The sequence below is a fragment of the Arvicanthis niloticus genome, chromosome 23, assembly GCF_011762505.2.
Source record: "Arvicanthis niloticus isolate mArvNil1 chromosome 23, mArvNil1.pat.X, whole genome shotgun sequence".
In the NCBI taxonomy this organism is placed as follows: domain Eukaryota; kingdom Metazoa; phylum Chordata; class Mammalia; order Rodentia; family Muridae; genus Arvicanthis; species Arvicanthis niloticus.
Genome location: NC_133430.1, coordinates 38,905,853 through 38,912,834, shown reverse-complemented (window position 1 = coordinate 38,912,834; position 6,982 = coordinate 38,905,853). Strand labels below are relative to the sequence as shown.

The window sequence follows — 6,982 nt, the reverse complement described above, 5'->3', positions numbered from 1 at the left end:
ACTCCTAATACTTACTGTTCTAGGCTGCGGGTGTAGCCCAGGAGAAAACTCATCCTTAGCGTGCACATACTCACACAAAAGGAAAAATAATTCAAATTCTTGACTGTTGAAACTTTAGCCCTTAATCAATCTAAGTACAGTGTAAGCCTAAATTTTGTTTATTTGCAACAAGCAGAGAACTGAGAGCCTGACGGAAGTTATCCACGCATTTAATAAATAACTACTGATTTGTTGAATGATGACACCCAAGCTTTCTGGCTAGATCATTACTCTGACTTCACCAGAGTTTTGTGTGACTTTCAATAAGTCATTATATTTTCTCTAAGATACTTCAGAGTGCTTTATTTCGAAGAGACATTACCCCAGTCACAGGTCCGGAAAGGCGTCTCTGGGGGTGCAGAGCTGCTGAAGGCACACTTCCCCCCACCCCCTTATTTGAAAGCACTGTCCTTTTCATTTCAGAAACACAGTTCCTGATCTAGAATAAATATTGGGAATTTATGAGCGCTATTAGGTAGATTGCATTCTTGGCAGGCTACGACCTCTTTAATTTCTTTTCTGTGTCGATTCTTAGCATGTAAGACGCTGGCTCTGTTTACTCAGAGATACGTTTCCAAAGTATTTACTAGTATTTATCTGTGCTGAGAGGAATAACTGTCTCGAGGGCAGCTTTTCTATTCAGCCACCCCTCTGAGTCCCCAGGCTACAGGGAAGAGTTCGGCAAGGGAAGCTCATCTTCCGGCCCTCTGATTGGCCAGTTCGCACTCCACTCACTGGTTTTCCCGCTCTGATTGGCCCCGGCGGCACCCCTTCGGCCCGCGACTACTTTGTGTGCCCGGGCGGCGCGGCTGGGTCCTCCTGCTCTGCTCGCCCTCTCTGGGACGGTCTGAGGTAGCCCTTCGGCCCACGGCACAGCATCGCGGGCGTCAGGATCCCCGAGTGCGAGCGGGTAGGAAGCATCCTAGGGAAAAGCCTCTCCCTCTCTTCTCTGGTACTCAATAAACTTCCGCCTCCGAAGGGCTGAGGCAGCCTCGGCTCGGAACGGCCGGGCTTCGAACTCGGGATCCGCGGGGTTCTTTCTCTTCAGGTGGAGACAGAGCCCGCAGGGTAGCCGGACCGCCGCGAGCCGCGGTGCCATCGTGTGCTCGTGCCTCAGCGGGCGGATGAGCGGCAAAGAGTACCCCGAAAACTAGCACGGAGCCCTACTGAGCCCCAGTGGGGTGCGCCTCTGGGCGGGGGGCCGGGCCGGCCAGGGCGCAGGGAGTGCTGTTTCCCTCAGCCTCCGACCCTCAGGCGGCCTTCGCCTGTGTAGACCAAAGCCCGAGCCCGCGCGCGGACGCTGTTCGGCTGGAGCTCGGGTCCCGCCGTGGCCCGTGGATGCTGCAGCTCCGCTGTCCACCCGCACAGAGGAAGGGGACGGGGAGGAGCCTGTGCACATGCCAGGGTCGCTGGAGGAGGCCGCGGCCGGCGCATGCGCGCCCTCCCCCAGAAGGCTGGGACGCCGAGGGGCGCGCGCCCCTCTCCGCGCGCGCACGCTCGCTCGCTCGCGCCGGCCGGAGGCTTCCCCGCCTGCGCTCCGGGTCGGAGCCACTCCGGCGCGTGCGCGCGTGGTCTCGGGCCGACCCGAGTAGCCGGGTTCTCTGGGCTCCAGGCCCCCGCCGCCCCCTCCCGGCTCCCAGCCAACCCGTCCCTCCCTTTCCTCACGGAATGGGGCCGGCGCTGCTCGGGGTCGCGCGCCCTGGACCCGACTCGCGCTCGGTCACGCGCTGTCAGCCGCTGCCTGGCTCGCGCCGCCTTGCGCTTTCCCCCAGTCAGTGGCGCCGAAGGCTCCGTTAAGCGGCGGCCGCGGTTCCTGTTTCCGTTTCTTCCTCTCCCTTTAGCCGGGAGTAGCATCCTCCACCCCAGCACCCCTCCCACACTCCCAGCGCGGCCAGCTGCAGCTGAAGGCAGCGGCTGTGACGACGGGGGACGGCGCCGACCGCCTCGCTCCCGCCTCGGGTAAGGGGGCGTTAGGGAGCCGGGCCCCGCGCGCCCCGGACTCCAGGACGGGGCGGGCGCGGGCTCTGCGGAGCCTGGGCTCGGGTCGCTCCTTCGTCCTCCCGCCGATCCCGGGCCTGTTGCTGCAACTGCTGCAGCTGCTGCTCAGCCAGCGGCTCCGGGAAAAGTGGGGAGGGAGCCTCCGGGACGCCCCAGCGTTGCCTTGGCCCCTTGGGTGAGGGACGCCGCCGCGTCGGGCATCCCAGGACCCGTGGGATGGGGGCGAGGTGGGAGGTGTCCCTCAGCGAATCTCTGCACCGACCTGCTCCTTGCCCCCGCAGCCGGGTCCCCGTGGTCAGACGGTGGGAAGGTGGGTTCCTTTGCTTTGCTTTGTGGGCTTCTGGGGCTGGAAATCGGAGCGAACCTGCATGCACAAAGATGCTTTCCAGCGAGTGGCTGAGGCAGAGCAGTTAATGGCCTGGGTACCTCGGTATCCCCTCCCTTTGATCTGCGAATGACAAGCTGGAGGCTGTGGGGTGTCTCAACTTATTTGGGAAGGTTAAATGAGTCATATCAGTTCAGCGGAGGTCTGACCTGCTTGGAGTTGAGATGGTTTGTCCGTAGCAGCACCTGTTCTGGATGTGGGCTTTGGAATCCTCAGAGACGTATTTCTTAAGTTAAATGGCATTGTCACGGTTAGGGTTTAGCACCACGGTGAGCTTTTAGCGCTTTGCCTTAAACCTCGAGGCCTTGGAGAAAAGCAAGGAAAGTAGTGTTTTTCCTTCTTGTGTCTAATTTTGCACGTTACTTTTAAGAAAACGCAAGAAGGTGAGCTCAGGAAAACCATCTCCTCCTGTACAGCACTCCGAACGTAAGGGTTTCAAGGAATAAATACAACACAAGTTGTTTGTTTTTTTTTTTTTCCAAGTCATTGACTTAACTTTGCCTTTGCTCCGTAGAAACTCTTAAGTAGGTTTTTTTCTTGTCTTACTCTTCCTAGGGTTAAGTGCTTATTTGTTTTCTTGATTAAAGTTCAGTGTTATATGCATACTTCTTTTAAAGGGTATATCATATATAAAGTATTTTAGGGGAGAAATTATATGCTGAAGCAAGGGAGTGAGATGTTTCTTTTCTTTAAGGCAACATAGGAGTCTCTGACAATAGTACGCTCCTGTACATTGCTGTCCTTATGAAAGAAGTCTTAATTATAAGTACTATGGCATTTTAACACATATATAGCATTTGGAATTGCAGGCCGAGTAAAAATGTAGGGAACAAGAGATGACTAGGCTGTAAGCATACGAGGGTGGTTTGGAGGTTTGGGCTTTCAGTTTGCTGTTATAAATCGAGAATTCTGTTTGAGTTGAAGAGCTGAACAGCTGGAATGAAACTTGCATAGATTGCAAGAACGTGCAGAAATGTCTTTGATCAGATAGTGAGTTAATATGAAGGGTGTCCTGTGATCTACTAGGAGAGTGATTCAAAATAACATAAATATGACATACTACAGATTGTATTTTAAGGATTTTTTAAAATCTAAAAGTCATTTGAGATTGTTCTCTATAAATCAGCTATATTTAATATGTATAGAACTGAGACCAAGACAATCATTCTGATTGTATAATGTGGTCTTAAAAAAAAAAATAAATTCTACCATTTTTTTTCCCAAAGGAGTAACAATGTCCTCAAAAGTGATGAATTTTGAAATTTTCTAGTGGGTTACAAAATTTGTGTTTCTTGTTTTTTTATTTTTTAATTTATTTTTTATTTAAATGCAGTTATTTTAGGTTGGTCTGGAGGGGGAGCTAGTGCCAAAGCAAAGTGTAGCTTAATAGCTGTTTGAACTTTTAAAACATCTAACTGGATTTTTATGACCAGGAGAAATGGACATTTTTAATTAAAACACCAGGAGTATTGATGTGAACATAGTAACTGTACAAGTTATTTGTGGGGTGTGTATATTAGATATTAGAAATTAGTTTTAAAAATCAGTCATGAATAATAAAAGCAGGTGTTTAAGTTTTTTGATTTTCTTATATAAAATTCTGAAAATGTGTACTAAAACTTGAATATGTTGTAGTATTTTCTTATTCCTCTTGGGCAGTGGATTAAAAGTGAAGTGTGTTCCTGACCCTTTGCTCATATTGCGTATTTTTGCTTTATAAAATCTGTACTCCCAAAAAGGTAAAACAAAAAGCTAAGAAATAAAATGCTTCAAGTAGAGTCGTGGAGTCGTGGAGGGGTAGATATATTCACTGTGTAGTGAATTCTCTCTGTCAAAACCAGGTAATTTTAGTAAAGAAATGGCCCTTTAGGTAGTTGGACAGCAGAGTCTGAAGGTCATTTTGCAGTCTATAATACGATGTATTTGTTTGAATATAGAACAGTTACTGTGATGTGTGGCATTTTGCTTAATTTCGAAAGTATAATGTGTTTGATTTGTGTCTGATCACTCACGTGCTCTTTAAATCTACACAAAGAAATTGATAATGATGTATATTTAAAAATCATTAAAATATTTATTTTTAATGGATAGTGATGCACCTTTTGTTATTCACATTCTTAAGTAAAGAGAACCTTGCTAGTGCTAATTAAAAAATAGATTTCTTTCCATTCAGTGGTTGTTATTGATTTACTTTATAAATTGCATTTAGTAAAAATATACTGATTTAACTAAATGATAGATGTACACATTTTATAGCATACTCATAAATCTGGAAGTATTTCATTTTACAGACACAAGATTTTTAAATAGTCAGTATGTTTTTTTCCTTTAAAGGAAACAGAAGTAAGATTGTAAATATCTGAAACCAAAGGCCTATTCTCCGTATTAATGCTGGCCTTGTGCTCTTCAGATGAGTGTGATGGAGTAAGGATTAGTACAGAATTCCTGTTGGTTCTCTTATTCTTTGGCTTATATGTCTCTACCACAAAGTAGGATGGATTACTGTTTGAATTGTTTTTAACTTGTAGCTCATTATAATGACAGTCAAAAGCGTTTGACCGATGTTTTTACAAATCTCCAGTATACTATAGAATTTATATAATACTGTACAGTTTAAAAATAGAATATGGGCCAATACGGCCCTGCTATGGAATTAGGCCACGTCATCAGTTTAAGAGTTATTCATCTATACTACAGAATGCATAGTAATAAAAGGCTAATTTCATTTAAGTTGCTTGTCAGTTTTCTTTTGTGAGGCAGAGTTTTATTCTGTAGCCCTGTTTGGCCTGGAAACCACTAGATGTAGCTCAGGCTGGCCTTGAATTCATCCTGCCATGTTCTGGGATTACAGATATGGAACATTACACTTTTTTCCCCCCAAGAAGACTTTATTTGCCAGTCACCCATGCATTACTACTTAAGACAATAATTCTTTGTAATGCTTTTTTGTCAGAAAATGACATTGTAAGGGGAAAATATCACTTAAACAAGGTGTCAGCTCTTACTAATACTTAGAACTAGAATAAATTTGTCTAGAGTATAGACAGCATAAACTAATGGGCTGTGGGAATGTGGCTTAGTTGGTAGAGTGCTTGCTTAACATGCATGAAGTATCAGGTTTGATCTTTAGCACTTGCACTGCATAAATGGGATGTGGCAGTAAAGGAAGGATGGTTAGAGGTTCCTGACTAGCTAGGGATGGGAGCCTCATCTTAAGTCAACAACAACAACAACAACCCAGAAACAAGCAAACAGAAACTACCTGACAAGCGAAATAAAAACCATCAAACTAAATGCATGCCAATGTTTACAAATGACTTGATTTTATTATTACTTTATATACATTTAATGCAATTGATAGTAAATTTAGATTATTGATAAAGATGGAAAATATGACTTAATAGCTTTTCTACTAAATCCAATCTTTTGTTTGTCTTACTGTGGAGCTCAGCTGGCCTTAATTTTGCTGTGATCCTTAACATCAGACTTCTGAGTGCTGGGATTACAGTCATGCTCTATCTTTATGCTGTATTTTTTTCTCTTAGGTTCATAGAATTTTCAGGCAAAGCTTTAGTTGGTGTGCTGAATATATTTGTTCTTCTTTTTTTTTTTTTTTTTGCTTGTTTTTGCTTTTTTTTTTTTTTTTTTTTTTTTGAGTCAAAGACAAAAGATCAGAATACCAGTTTTGTAGAGTTTAACATTGTTAAGTGAAAATAACTGTGACTTGATTTGAAAAGGGTTATGGGATGGTGGGTATGTATGTATCTTAGTGGTAGCTGTGCTTAACGCCAAAAGCAAAGAGAAAGGTAGTATGGCATTAAAAAGATTGCCAGTTGCATTACTGTTTTACTTTAAAGCATGTTTCCTAATTTCCTGGAATGCATCCTCTTGTCTCTTATGCTATTTCGGTCTGTGTGTAGAGTTCCTGATTACAAGGAGCTGCTTTTTTAAGAAAATGAATTATTTATCTTTGCATACCTCTTTGCAATAATATACTGAAAAAAGCAAAACAGAACATGGAAATTCACTGAAGAGAACTCGGTCTAAAATGAACAACAGTGCTCTTTCCTCATCGGAGTTCACAAGGAGAAAGTGTGGAATAACTGGAGCCTTAATCACGTAGGTTAGGACTGGTTAAGTTTGTATGGCTGTGTAGTAGCAAGTGGTCACTGTTTTGATGTATTCTTTGAATATTTCATTCATTCATAAATCAAATGTCAAAAGATTGTAATTTTGAGAAAACATACTCAAAATCAGCTAACATGACAAATATTTTGCTTTCTTTTTTAGTAATAAGTTTTAGATTTTTCTTATTCTTTTAGAAAGCTTAACAAAATTCTAGAACTAAGGTGGCTACTGAAATTCTTGAGGTGACTGAGTTACCTTACTCAGGATGATATTTCCTAGCTCCATCCATTTGCCTAAGAATTTCAGGAAGTCATTGTTTTTAATAGCTGAGTAGTATTCCACTGTGTAAATGTACCACATTTTCTGTATCTATTCCTCTGTTGAGGGACATCTGGGTTGTTTCCAGCTTCTGGCTATTATAAATATGGCTGC

The 6,982-nt window shown here is 44.0% G+C and overlaps 1 protein-coding gene across 4 annotated transcripts in view; it reads left to right on the top strand.

Annotated features, from left to right (window-relative positions):
* The first annotated feature begins 798 nt into the window (after positions 1 to 798).
* Positions 799 to 6,982, top strand: part of Fut8 (fucosyltransferase 8) — a 199,545-nt gene continuing 193,361 nt past the window's right edge. For 2 of the 4 annotated variants that reach the window (XM_076921929.1, XM_076921926.1), the window contains exon 1: positions 799 to 949. The gene's annotated coding sequence lies outside the window, so the exon portion shown is untranslated. Of the gene's footprint in view, positions 950 to 1,860; positions 1,999 to 6,982 lie in introns of those variants that run through there. The other 2 variants (XM_076921928.1, XM_076921925.1) reach the window with 1 other exon arrangement.